This window comes from Lonchura striata, chromosome 1 (genome assembly GCF_050655825.1).
Source record: "Lonchura striata isolate lonStrDom1 chromosome 1, ASM5065582v1, whole genome shotgun sequence".
NCBI classification, from domain to species: domain Eukaryota; kingdom Metazoa; phylum Chordata; class Aves; order Passeriformes; family Estrildidae; genus Lonchura; species Lonchura striata.
In genome coordinates, this window is record NC_140703.1 from 429,347 (window position 1) to 444,398 (window position 15,052).

Here is a 15,052-nt window from a genome sequence, read left to right on the forward strand (position 1 = left end):
ATCATGTTTATGCATGTGTTCTATTTCATTAGAGTTCTAGTTAAAACACTGCAGTTATAATCGAATTCCTAAAAATAAAATGCCAAAACAAACAGCATCAAATTCCCACCAGTACCGTCCAAAAAATTCAGAAAGGCTCCACCAGCCAAACAACTACCAGCAAAAAAAAACCCGCACTACACTCCTTTCACTAGCAGCTCTTATCACGTCACAAAAACGAAACAAACATTTTAAAAACCCTATAGACACCCACACAGCAAATCACAAAAACCACTCTAAAGGAAAAAAAAAAAGCCAACTAACTTACCATACTCCAAACCATACAAGAGACTCCCAACGATTCTAAAAAAAATAATAACCAAAACTCTACCACTACTTTAACTCATAAAGAGAACCCAATGCTCTATAAAATTAACTAAAAAAACCCACCAAATAATTACAGATATAAAAATATGGGAACCACGAAGAAACAAAAAATTCACCCCCCAAATAAAATAAACACCTAAAGAGATCCACCATGGAAATGCCCATGCTCCCAAAAATAAAACCAATAAAAAACAGCAACCAATCACATCAGACTACAAAAAAAAAATATATATATTAACAACAACAAAATAGGTATTCCTAACTCAAGAAACAAAAATTGCCTCAAACCATCAAAACACAAATACCACCTAGAAATAAACACGTCGCCAAAAGAGAAATGTAACCACAAACAATATCTCCCAAGTTCTCTGCAACAATGAAACATACACGGCAATCAAATAAGCCAAATGAATGAAACCCCTATAATGTAATAAACAAGAATGCATTAATCAATATTAAATAAACCTCACCGATTAACTCCAGGCCACTCCCTCAAGCCCAGCAAAACAAATACTACGCCCTCGTGCTAATAAAAGCCTCCACAACCGAATTGAAAAACGACCCTCTACTCCATGCTCCGACCCATAAAAATCAGTGTAAAGCTTTAGAAACACAACCTTAAAAAACATAAGAACCGATCAAAAATAAATCCAACAACAACACTCAACCCAAAAACAAAAACCGTGCCACGAGCACCCGAAGCAAGAACCGTAACAACCAAGAAGCGCCCGGGGCCCTTCTGCTACAGCGACTCTGATCAAAAGCCACCGATCCCAGGAGCTCCTCAGGAGCGCCTCAAAAGCAGCGCAGCGAGGGAGGCTGGAAGATGCGGAGCCGCGCTCCCGGCCCCGGGCGCAGCGCGGCTCCGGCAGGAAAGCGGCTCCTCCGGCAGGCAGAGGCGGCGCCGCGCCGGCAGACCCCCGCCCGCTGCCCCCGGCCCGGCGGGGCCGGCACCGGGCCCGGGGGGCCCCGGCGGCGCCCGAGCCCCGCGCCCGGAGCGGACGGAGCGGCGGCACCGGCCGGCACCGGCCCCGCCCGCGCCGCCTCCCCCGCCCGCCGGCCCGGCCAAAGCTCCGCTCGGCTCCGCACGGCTCGCACCGGCGCGGCTCCGGCGGGCCCGCGGCAGCCCAGCCGCGCCCAGCTCCCCTTCCGCCCCGGCCAGCCCCGGCACTGCCGGCAGGGCTCCGCGCCGGACCCTTCGCTGCCGGGCCGGGGGCAGAAGAAGCGCCCCGAATGCAGCGGCACAGCCCGACCCCCGTCCTGCCAGCGCTGCCACGGCTGCAGCTCCCTTCCTCTGAAGCCCCGACTCTGACGCCACGCTCCGGCGCTCACCTCACCCCAACAAGGGAAAAGAAACGTAGGCTTCCCTTCAATCGCGTCCTCTAGAAGAGAAGAAAAGAAGCGCCTTGCCTCAAACCATGGCAAAAGGGGGCTTTTTACCTCAGTCCAAACCCCTTAAAAGGGGGGACAACAGGACTGCCCCCTCCAATTCAACCTCAGGATGACGAAATTTCAAAGGGAAAGGGGAAAAGTCCCCGCTACAAAGGCGCACCGGCTCACCTCCTTGGCTGCTGCTTCTCGACACAAAGATTTGTCCCTCGGCTCCACCTATGAGCAATGCTCCACGTATCCAGGTGGGGATCCAGGTGATTCCCCAGACCCTGTCCGAAGCGCCCACCGTCCTTCCAGGAGACAGCCCCGGGAGCCCCCCAAAAACTCCTCTCCTCCAGCAGCTCCGTGCAAAAGAGATGTGAGGAAAACCCCCTAAATCAGCCACCGAAGGAGCCGCCCCCTCCTCATCATCCTCACAGCTCACACCTGGGGCTGCTGTGAGCCCTCCACATCCTCACAGCTCACACCTGCTGCTCTTGCCACTCTCCAACAGCGTCTCTCCATCTCCAGCACGCATCCCAATTCTCACAGACACAGATCCAACAGAAATCTGCTACGGGTGTCTACTTTTCTTAATCCATCTGATTACACAATTAAAAAACATATACACCAAACATCCTGATCCAGTTTCAGTCACAAGCCCAGCCCCAGCATCCATGTCAGAGGCATAAAGGGATGTGGCAGCAAGAACCCCACAGTCCCTGTGCCAGCCCTTCGGATCCTATGGAGTGTGCAGCCCCCTTTCCCAGCCCTGCAGTGATTACAGCAGCCGCCCTACAAATCCCCTTTCCCAGCCCCAGTGATTTCAGCTCTTCACCCACAAGCTTTATTTAACTGCCAGCTCTCTTCGTTAGCTCCAGCTGTGCCTTTCTCCATCTTCAGCGTGCAGGATCTTGGCCTTGGCTGCAGCTCTGCAACACTTCAGCTCATGCCCCAGGGTGTCTAAGCCCACCCCAGAATCAATATCCCAGTTCTGAAGTGATTTCAGCTGCCACCCACCAATGCCCAGCCACTGTGCCTATGCTGTAGTATTTCAATTCAAAGCCCAGAACCCTGCTCTCAGCAATAGAATTCTTTTTCCATTTTCAGACACAATCCCAGCCTCACAGTGACTTTGCCCCCAGCCCCACAGGTGCCGTCGCAGACCGAGAACATATCACTGCATTGCCGGGATTTTCAGGCGCAATCTTAGAGCCCCCACATGCGCACTACACATCCTGTTCTAGTTTCAGTCACAAGCCCAGCCCCAGCATCCATGTCAGAGGCATAAAAGGGATGTGGCAGCAAGAACCCCACAGTCCCTGTGCCAGCCCTTCGGATCCTATGGAGTGTGCAGCCCCCTTTCCCAGCCCTGCAGTGATTACAGCAGCCGCCCTACAAATCCCCTTTCCCAGCCCCAGTGATTTCAGCTCTTCACCCACAAGCTTTATTTAACTGCCAGCTCTCTTCGTTAGCTCCAGCTGTGCCTTTCTCCATCTTCAGCGTGCAGGATCTTGGCCTTGGCTGCAGCTCTGCAACACTTCAGCTCGTGCCCCAGGGTGTCTAAGCCCACCCCAGAATCAATATCCCAGTTCTGAAGTGATTTCAGCTGCCACCCACCAATGCCCAGCCACTGTGCCTAGCCTGTATCATTTCAATTCAAAGCCCAGAACCCCGCTCTCAGCAATAGAATTCTTTTTCCATTTTCAGACACAATCCCAGCCTCACAGTGACTTTGCCCCCAGCCCCACAGGTGCCGTCGCAGACCGAGAACATATCCCTGCATTGCCGGGATTTTCAGGCACAATCTTAGAGCCCCCACATGCGCACTACACATCCTGTTCTAGTTTCAGTCACAAGCCCAGCCCCAGCATCCATGTCAGAGGCATAAAAGGGATGTGGCAGCAAGAACTCCACAGTCCCTGTGCCAGCCCTTCGGATCCTATGGAGTGTGCAGCCCCCTTTCCCAGCCCTGCAGTGATTACAGCAGCCGCCCTACAAATCCCCTTTCCCAGCCCCAGTGATTTCAGCTCTTCACCCACAAGCTTTATTTAACTGCCAGCTCTCTTCATTAGCTCCAGCTGTGCCTTTCTCCATCTTCAGCGTGCAGGATCTTGGCCTTGGCTGCAGCTCTGCAACACTTCAGCTTGTGCCCCAGGGTGTCTAAGCCCACCCCAGAATCAATATCCCAGTTCTGAAGTGATTTCAGCTGCCACCCACCAATGCCCAGCCACTGTGCCTATGCTGTATTATTTCAATTCAAAGCCCAGAACCCCGCTCTCAGCAATAGAATTCTTTTTCCATTTTCAGACACAATCCCAGCCCCACAGTCCATTTGCAAGCCCCACAGTGACTTTGCTCCCAGCCCCACAGTTGTCGTCGCAGACCGAGAGCATATCACTGCATTGCCGGGATTTTCAGGCGCAATCTTAGAGCCCCCACGTGCGCACTACGCATCCTGTTCTAGTTTCAGTCACAAGCCCAGCCCCAGCATCCATGTCAGAGGCATAAAAGGGATGTGGCAGCAAGAACCCCACAGTCCCTGTGCCAGCCCTTCGGATCCTATGGAGTGTGCAGCCCCCTTTCCCAGCCCTGCAGTGATTACAGCAGCCGCCCTACAAATCCCCTTTCCCAGCCCCAGTGATTTCAGCTCTTCACCCACAAGCTTTATTTAACTGCCAGCTCTCTTCGTTAGCTCCAGCTGTGCCTTTCTCCATCTTCAGCGTGCAGGATCTTGGCCTTGGCTGCAGCTCTGCAACACTTCAGCTCGTGCCCCAGGGTGTCTAAGCCCACCCCAGAATCAATATCCCAGTTCTGAAGTGATTTCTGCTGCCACCCACCAATGCCCAGCCACTGTGCCTAGCCTGTATCATTTCAATTCAAAGCCCAGAACCCTGCTCTCAGCAATAGAATTCTTTTTCCATTTTCAGACACAATCCCAGCCTCACAGTGACTTTGCCCCCAGCCCCACAGGTGCCGTCGCAGACCGAGAACATATCCCTGCATTGCCGGGATTTTCAGGCGCAATCTTAGAGCCCCCACGTGCGCACTACACATCCTGTTCTAGTTTCAGTCACAAGCCCAGCCCCAGCATCCATGTCAGAGGCATAAAAGGGATGTGGCAACAAGAACCCCACAGTCCCTGTGCCAGCCCTTCAGATCCTATGGAGTGTGCAGCCCCCTTTCGCAGCCCTGCAGTGATTACAGCAGCCGCCCTACAAATCCCCTTTCCCAGCCCCAGTGATTTCAGCTCTTCACCCACAAGCTTTATTTAACTGCCAGCTCTCTTCGTTAGCTCCAGCTGTGCCTTTCTCCATCTTCAGCGTGCAGGATCTTGGCCTTGGCTCCAGCTCTGCAACACTTCAGCTCATGCCCCAGGGTGTCTAAGCCCACCCCAGAATCAATATCCCAGTTCTGAAGTGATTTCAGCTGCCACCCACCAATGCCCAGCCACTGTGCCTATGCTGTATTATTTCAATTCAAAGCCCAGAACCCCGCTCTCAGCAATAGAATTCTTTTTCCATTTTCAGACACAATCCCAGCCTCACAGTGACTTTGCCCCCAGCCCCACAGGTGCCGTCGCAGACCGAGAACATATCCCTGCATTGCCGGGATTTTCAGGCGCAATCTTAGAGCCCCCACGTGCGCACTACACATCCTGTTCTAGTTTCAGTCACAAGCCCAGCCCCAGCATCCATGTCAGAGGCATAAAAGGGATGTGGCAGCAAGAACTCCACAGTCCCTGTGCCAGCCCTTCGGATCCTATGGAGTGTGCAGCCCCCTTTCCCAGCCCTGCAGTGATTACAGCAGCCGCCCTACAAATCCCCTTTCCCAGCCCCAGTGATTTCAGCTCTTCACCCACAAGCTTTATTTAACTGCCAGCTCTCTTCGTTAGCTCCAGCTGTGCCTTTCTCCATCTTCAGCGTGCAGGATCTTGGCCTTGGCTCCAGCTCTGCAACACTTCAGCTCGTGCCCCAGGGTGTCTAAGCCCACCCCAGAATCAATATCCCAGTTCTGAAGTGATTTCAGCTGCCACCCACCAATGCCCAGCCACTGTGCCTAGCCTATATTATTTCAATTCAAAGCCCAGAACCCCGCTCTCAGCAATAGAATTCTTTTTCCATTTTCAGACACAATCCCAGCCTCACAGTGACTTTGCCCCCAGCCCCACAGGTGCCGTCGCAGACCGAGAACATATCCCTGCATTGCCGGGATTTTCAGGCGCAATCTTAGAGCCCCCACATGCGCACTACACATCCTGTTCTAGTTTCAGTCACAAGCCCAGCCCCAGCATCCATGTCAGAGGCATAAAAGGGATGTGGCAGCAAGAACCCCACAGTCCCTGTGCCAGCCCTTCGGATCCTATGGAGTGTGCAGCCCCCTTTCCCAGCCCTGCAGTGATTACAGCAGCCGCCCTACAAATCCCCTTTCCCAGCCCCAGTGATTTCAGCTCTTCACCCACAAGCTTTATTTAACTGCCAGCTCTCTTCGTTAGCTCCAGCTGTGCCTTTCTCCATCTTCAGCGTGCAGGATCTTGGCCTTGGCTGCAGCTCTGCAACACTTCAGCTCGTGCCCCAGGGTGTCTAAGCCCACCCCAGAATCAATATCCCAGTTCCGAAGTGATTTCAGCTGCCACCCACCAATGCCCAGCCACTGTGCCTAGCCTATATTATTTCAATTCAAAGCCCAGAACCCCGCTCTCAGCAATAGAATTCTTTTTCCATTTTCAGACACAATCCCAGCCTCACAGTGACTTTGCCCTCAGCCCCACAGGTGCCGTCGCAGACCGAGAACATATCCCTGCATTGCCGGGATTTTCAGGCGCAATCTTAGAGCCCCCACGTGCGCACTACACATCCTGTTCTAGTTTCAGTCACAAGCCCAGCCCCAGCATCCATGTCAGAGGCATAAAAGGGATGTGGCAGCAAGAACCCCACAGTCCCTGTGCCAGCCCTTCGGATCCTATGGAGTGTGCAGCCCCCTTTCCCAGCCCTGCAGTGATTACAGCAGCCGCCCTACAAATCCCCTTTCCCAGCCCCAGTGATTTCAGCTCTTCACCCACAAGCTTTATTTAACTGCCAGCTCTCTTCGTTAGCTCCAGCTGTGCCTTTCTCCATCTTCAGCGTGCAGGATCTTGGCCTTGGCTCCAGATCTGCAACACTTCAGCTCGTGCCCCAGGGTGTCTAAGCCCACCCCAGAATCAATATCCCAGTTCTGAAGTGATTTCAGCTGCCACCCACCAATGCCCAGCCACTGTGCCTAGCCTATATTATTTCAATTCAAAGCCCAGAACCCCGCTCTCAGCAATAGAATTCTTTTTCCATTTTCAGACACAATCCCAGCCTCACAGTGACTTTGCCCCCAGCCCCACAGGTGCCGTCGCAGACCGAGAACATATCACTGATTTGCCGGGATTTTCAGGCGCAATCTTAGAGCCCCCACATGCGCACTACACATCCTGTTCTAGTTTCAGTCACAAGCCCAGCCCCAGCATCCATGTCAGAGGCATAAAAGGGATGTGGCAGCAAGAACTCCACAGTCCCTGTGCCAGCCCTTCGGATCCTATGGAGTGTGCAGCCCCCTTTCCCAGCCCTGCAGTGATTACAGCAGCCGCCCTACAAATCCCCTTTCCCAGCCCCAGTGATTTCAGCTCTTCACCCACAAGCTTTATTTAACTGCCAGCTCTCTTCGTTAGCTCCAGCTGTGCCTTTCTCCATCTTCAGCGTGCAGGATCTTGGCCTTGGCTGCAGCTCTGCAACACTTCAGCTCGTGCCCCAGGGTGTCTAAGCCCACCCCAGAATCAATATCCCAGTTCTGAAGTGATTTCAGCTGCCACCCACCAATGCCCAGCCACTGTGCCTAGCCTATATTATTTCAATTCAAAGCCCAGAACCTCGCTCTCAGCAATAGAATTCTTTTTCCATTTTCAGACACAATCCCAGCCTCACAGTGACTTTGCCCCCAGCCCCACAGGTGCCGTCGCAGACCGAGAACATATCCCTGCATTGCCGGGATTTTCAGGCGCAATCTTAGAGCCCCCATGTGCGCACTACACATCCTGTTCTAGTTTCAGTCACAAGCCCAGCCCCAGCATCCATGTCAGAGGCATAAAAGGGATGTGGCAGCAAGAACCCCACAGTCCCTGTGCCAGCCCTTCGGATCCTATGGAGTGTGCAGCCCCCTTTCCCAGCCCTGCAGTGATTACAGCAGCCGCCCTACAAATCCCCTTTCCCAGCCCCAGTGATTTCAGCTCTTCACCCACAAGCTTTATTTAACTGCCAGCTCTCTTCGTTAGCTCCAGCTGTGCCTTTCTCCATCTTCAGCGTGCAGGATCTTGGCCTTGGCTGCAGCTCTGCAACACTTCAGCTCGTGCCCCAGGGTGTCTAAGCCCACCCCAGAATCAATATCCCAGTTCTGAAGTGATTTCAGCTGCCACCCACCAATGCCCAGCCACTGTGCCTAGCCTATATTATTTCAATTCAAAGCCCAGAACCCCGCTCTCAGCAATAGAATTCTTTTTCCATTTTCAGACACAATCCCAGCCTCACAGTGACTTTGCCCCCAGCCCCACAGGTGCCGTCGCAGACCGAGAACATATCCCTGCATTGCCGGGATTTTCAGGCGCAATCTTAGAGCCCCCATGTGCGCACTACACATCCTGTTCTAGTTTCAGTCACAAGCCCAGCCCCAGCATCCATGTCAGAGGCATAAAAGGGATGTGGCAGCAAGAACCCCACAGTCCCTGTGCCAGCCCTTCGGATCCTATGGAGTGTGCAGCCCCCTTTCCCAGCCCTGCAGTGATTACAGCAGCCGCCCTACAAATCCCCTTTCCCAGCCCCAGTGATTTCAGCTCTTCACCCACAAGCTTTATTTAACTGCCAGCTCTCTTCGTTAGCTCCAGCTGTGCCTTTCTCCATCTTCAGCGTGCAGGATCTTGGCCTTGGCTCCAGCTCTGCAACACTTCAGCTCGTGCCCCAGGGTGTCTAAGCCCACCCCAGAATCAATATCCCAGTTCTGAAGTGATTTCAGCTGCCACCCACCAATGCCCAGCCACTGTGCCTAGCCTATATTATTTCAATTCAAAGCCCAGAACCCCGCTCTCAGCAATAGAATTCTTTTTCCATTTTCAGACACAATCCCAGCCTCACAGTGACTTTGCCCCCAGCCCCACAGGTGCCGTCGCAGACCGAGAACATATCCCTGCATTGCCGGGATTTTCAGGCGCAATCTTAGAGCCCCCACATGCGCACTACACATCCTGTTCTAGTTTCAGTCACAAGCCCAGCCCCAGCATCCATGTCAGAGGCATAAAAGGGATGTGGCAGCAAGAACCCCACAGTCCCTGTGCCAGCCCTTCGGATCCTATGGAGTGTGCAGCCCCCTTTCCCAGCCCTGCAGTGATTACAGCAGCCGCCCTACAAATCCCCTTTCCCAGCCCCAGTGATTTCAGCTCTTCACCCACAAGCTTTATTTAACTGCCAGCTCTCTTCGTTAGCTCCAGCTGTGCCTTTCTCCATCTTCAGCGTGCAGGATCTTGGCCTTGGCTCCAGCTCTGCAACACTTCAGCTCGTGCCCCAGGGTGTCTAAGCCCACCCCACCATCAATATCGCAGTTCCGAAGTGATTTCAGCTGCCACCCACCAATGCCCAGCCACTGTGCCTAGCCTATATTATTTCAATTCAAAGCCCAGAACCCCGCTCTCAGCAATAGAATTCTTTTTCCATTTTCAGACACAATCCCAGCCTCACAGTGACTTTGCCCCCAGCCCCACAGGTGCCGTCGCAGACCGAGAACATATCACTGATTTGCCGGGATTTTCAGGCGCAATCTTAGAGCCCCCACATGCGCACTACACATCCTGTTCTAGTTTCAGTCACAAGCCCAGCCCCAGCATCCATGTCAGAGGCATAAAAGGGATGTGGCAGCAAGAACCCCACAGTCCCTGTGCCAGCCCTTCGGATCCTATGGAGTGTGCAGCCCCCTTTCCCAGCCCTGCAGTGATTACAGCAGCCGCCCTACAAATCCCCTTTCCCAGCCCCAGTGATTTCAGCTCTTCACCCACAAGCTTTATTTAACTGCCAGCTCTCTTCGTTAGCTCCAGCTGTGCCTTTCTCCATCTTCAGCGTGCAGGATCTTGGCCTTGGCTGCAGCTCTGCAACACTTCAGCTCGTGCCCCAGGGTGTCTAAGCCCACCCCAGAATCAATATCCCAGTTCCGAAGTGATTTCAGCTGCCACCCACCAATGCCCAGCCACTGTGCCTAGCCTATATTATTTCAATTCAAAGCCCAGAACCCCGCTCTCAGCAATAGAATTCTTTTTCCATTTTCAGACACAATCCCAGCCTCACAGTGACTTTGCCCTCAGCCCCACAGGTGCCGTCGCAGACCGAGAACATATCCCTGCATTGCCGGGATTTTCAGGCGCAATCTTAGAGCCCCCACGTGCGCACTACACATCCTGTTCTAGTTTCAGTCACAAGCCCAGCCCCAGCATCCATGTCAGAGGCATAAAAGGGATGTGGCAGCAAGAACCCCACAGTCCCTGTGCCAGCCCTTCGGATCCTATGGAGTGTGCAGCCCCCTTTCCCAGCCCTGCAGTGATTACAGCAGCCGCCCTACAAATCCCCTTTCCCAGCCCCAGTGATTTCAGCTCTTCACCCACAAGCTTTATTTAACTGCCAGCTCTCTTCGTTAGCTCCAGCTGTGCCTTTCTCCATCTTCAGCGTGCAGGATCTTGGCCTTGGCTCCAGATCTGCAACACTTCAGCTCGTGCCCCAGGGTGTCTAAGCCCACCCCAGAATCAATATCCCAGTTCTGAAGTGATTTCAGCTGCCACCCACCAATGCCCAGCCACTGTGCCTAGCCTATATTATTTCAATTCAAAGCCCAGAACCTCGCTCTCAGCAATAGAATTCTTTTTCCATTTTCAGACACAATCCCAGCCTCACAGTGACTTTGCCCCCAGCCCCACAGGTGCCGTCGCAGACCGAGAACATATCCCTGCATTGCCGGGATTTTCAGGCGCAATCTTAGAGCCCCCATGTGCGCACTACACATCCTGTTCTAGTTTCAGTCACAAGCCCAGCCCCAGCATCCATGTCAGAGGCATAAAAGGGATGTGGCAGCAAGAACCCCACAGTCCCTGTGCCAGCCCTTCGGATCCTATGGAGTGTGCAGCCCCCTTTCCCAGCCCTGCAGTGATTACAGCAGCCGCCCTACAAATCCCCTTTCCCAGCCCCAGTGATTTCAGCTCTTCACCCACAAGCTTTATTTAACTGCCAGCTCTCTTCGTTAGCTCCAGCTGTGCCTTTCTCCATCTTCAGCGTGCAGGATCTTGGCCTTGGCTGCAGCTCTGCAACACTTCAGCTCGTGCCCCAGGGTGTCTAAGCCCACCCCAGAATCAATATCCCAGTTCTGAAGTGATTTCAGCTGCCACCCACCAATGCCCACCCACTGTGCCTAGCCTATATTATTTCAATTCAAAGCCCAGAACCCCGCTCTCAGCAATAGAATTCTTTTTCCATTTTCAGACACAATCCCAGCCTCACAGTGACTTTGCCCCCAGCCCCACAGGTGCCGTCGCAGACCGAGAACATATCCCTGCATTGCCGGGATTTTCAGGCGCAATCTTAGAGCCCCCATGTGCGCACTACACATCCTGTTCTAGTTTCAGTCACAAGCCCAGCCCCAGCATCCATGTCAGAGGCATAAAAGGGATGTGGCAGCAAGAACCCCACAGTCCCTGTGCCAGCCCTTCGGATCCTATGGAGTGTGCAGCCCCCTTTCCCAGCCCTGCAGTGATTACAGCAGCCGCCCTACAAATCCCCTTTCCCAGCCCCAGTGATTTCAGCTCTTCACCCACAAGCTTTATTTAACTGCCAGCTCTCTTCGTTAGCTCCAGCTGTGCCTTTCTCCATCTTCAGCGTGCAGGATCTTGGCCTTGGCTGCAGCTCTGCAACACTTCAGCTCGTGCCCCAGGGTGTCTAAGCCCACCCCACCATCAATATCCCAGTTCCGAAGTGATTTCAGCTGCCACCCACCAATGCCCAGCCACTGTGCCTAGCCTATATTATTTCAATTCAAAGCCCAGAACCCCGCTCTCAGCAATAGAATTCTTTTTCCATTTTCAGACACAATCCCAGCCTCACAGTGACTTTGCCCCCAGCCCCACAGGTGCCGTCGCAGACCGAGAACATATCCCTGCATTGCCGGGATTTTCAGGCGCAATCTTAGAGCCCCCACATGCGCACTACACATCCTGTTCTAGTTTCAGTCACAAGCCCAGCCCCAGCATCCATGTCAGAGGCATAAAAGGGATGTGGCAGCAAGAACTCCACAGTCCCTGTGCCAGCCCTTCGGATCCTATGGAGTGTGCAGCCCCCTTTCCCAGCCCTGCAGTGATTACAGCAGCCGCCCTACAAATCCCCTTTCCCAGCCCCAGTGATTTCAGCTCTTCACCCACAAGCTTTATTTAACTGCCAGCTCTCTTCGTTAGCTCCAGCTGTGCCTTTCTCCATCTTCAGCGTGCAGGATCTTGGCCTTGGCTCCAGCTCTGCAACACTTCAGCTCGTGCCCCAGGGTGTCTAAGCCCACCCCAGAATCAATATCCCTGTTCTGAAGTGATTTCAGCTGCCACCCACCAATGCCCAGCCACTGTGCCTAGCCTATATTATTTCAATTCAAAGCCCAGAACCCCGCTCTCAGCAATAGAATTCTTTTTCCATTTTCAGACACAATCCCAGCCTCACAGTGACTTTGCCCCCAGCCCCACAGGTGCCGTCGCAGACCGAGAACATATCCCTGCATTGCCGGGATTTTCAGGCGCAATCTTAGAGCCCCCATGTGCGCACTACACATCCTGTTCTAGTTTCAGTCACAAGCCCAGCCCCAGCATCCATGTCAGAGGCATAAAAGGGATGTGGCAGCAAGAACCCCACAGTCCCTGTGCCAGCCCTTCGGATCCTATGGAGTGTGCAGCCCCCTTTCCCAGCCCTGCAGTGATTACAGCAGCCGCCCTACAAATCCCCTTTCCCAGCCCCAGTGATTTCAGCTCTTCACCCACAAGCTTTATTTAACTGCCAGCTCTCTTCGTTAGCTCCAGCTGTGCCTTTCTCCATCTTCAGCGTGCAGGATCTTGGCCTTGGCTGCAGCTCTGCAACACTTCAGCTCGTGCCCCAGGGTGTCTAAGCCCACCCCACCATCAATATCGCAGTTCCGAAGTGATTTCAGCTGCCACCCACCAATGCCCAGCCACTGTGCCTAGCCTATATTATTTCAATTCAAAGCCCAGAACCCCGCTCTCAGCAATAGAATTCTTTTTCCATTTTCAGACACAATCCCAGCCTCACAGTGACTTTGCCCCCAGCCCCACAGGTGCCGTCGCAGACCGAGAACATATCACTGATTTGCCGGGATTTTCAGGCGCAATCTTAGAGCCCCCACATGCGCACTACACATCCTGTTCTAGTTTCAGTCACAAGCCCAGCCCCAGCATCCATGTCAGAGGCATAAAAGGGATGTGGCAGCAAGAACTCCACAGTCCCTGTGCCAGCCCTTCGGATCCTATGGAGTGTGCAGCCCCCTTTCCCAGCCCTGCAGTGATTACAGCAGCCGCCCTACAAATCCCCTTTCCCAGCCCCAGTGATTTCAGCTCTTCACCCACAAGCTTTATTTAACTGCCAGCTCTCTTCGTTAGCTCCAGCTGTGCCTTTCTCCATCTTCAGCGTGCAGGATCTTGGCCTTGGCTGCAGCTCTGCAACACTTCAGCTCGTGCCCCAGGGTGTCTAAGCCCACCCCAGAATCAATATCCCAGTTCCGAAGTGATTTCAGCTGCCACCCACCAATGCCCAGCCACTGTGCCTAGCCTATATTATTTCAATTCAAAGCCCAGAACCCCGCTCTCAGCAATAGAATTCTTTTTCCATTTTCAGACACAATCCCAGCCTCACAGTGACTTTGCCCTCAGCCCCACAGGTGCCGTCGCAGACCGAGAACATATCCCTGCATTGCCGGGATTTTCAGGCGCAATCTTAGAGCCCCCACGTGCGCACTACACATCCTGTTCTAGTTTCAGTCACAAGCCCAGCCCCAGCATCCATGTCAGAGGCATAAAAGGGATGTGGCAGCAAGAACCCCACAGTCCCTGTGCCAGCATTTCGGATCCTATGGAGTGTGCAGCCCCCTTTCCCAGCCCTGCAGTGATTACAGCAGCCGCCCTACAAATCCCCTTTCCCAGCCCCAGTGATTTCAGCTCTTCACCCACAAGCTTTATTTAACTGCCAGCTCTCTTCGTTAGCTCCAGCTGTGCCTTTCTCCATCTTCAGCGTGCAGGATCTTGGCCTTGGCTGCAGCTCTGCAACACTTCAGCTCGTGCCCCAGGGTGTCTAAGCCCACCCCACCATCAATATCCCAGTTCCGAAGTGATTTCAGCTGCCACCCACCAATGCCCAGCCACTGTGCCTAGCCTATATTATTTCAATTCAAAGCCCAGAACCCCGCTCTCAGCAATAGAATTCTTTTTCCATTTTCAGACACAATCCCAGCCTCACAGTGACTTTGCCCCCAGCCCCACAGGTGCCGTCGCAGACCGAGAACATATCACTGATTTGCCGGGATTTTCAGGCGCAATCTTAGAGCCCCCACATGCGCACTACACATCCTGTTCTAGTTTCAGTCACAAGCCCAGCCCCAGCATCCATGTCAGAGGCATAAAAGGGATGTGGCAGCAAGAACTCCACAGTCCCTGTGCCAGCCCTTCGGATCCTATGGAGTGTGCAGCCCCCTTTCCCAGCCCTGCAGTGATTACAGCAGCCGCCCTACAAATCCCCTTTCCCAGCCCCAGTGATTTCAGCTCTTCACCCACAAGCTTTATTTAACTGCCAGCTCTCTTCGTTAGCTCCAGCTGTGCCTTTCTCCATCTTCAGCGTGCAGGATCTTGGCCTTGGCTCCAGCTCTGCAACACTTCAGCTCGTGCCCCAGGGTGTCTAAGCCCACCCCAGAATCAATATCCCTGTTCTGAAGTGATTTCAGCTGCCACCCACCAATGCCCAGCCACTGTGCCTAGCCTATATTATTTCAATTCAAAGCCCAGAACCCCGCTCTCAGCAATAGAATTCTTTTTCCATTTTCAGACACAATCCCAGCCTCACAGTGACTTTGCCCCCAGCCCCACAGGTGCCGTCGCAGACCGAGAACATATCACTGATTTGCCGGGATTTTCAGGCGCAATCTTAGAGCCCCCACATGCGCACTACACATCCTGTTCTAGTTTCAGTCACAAGCCCAGCCCCAGCATCCATGTCAGAGGCATAAAAGG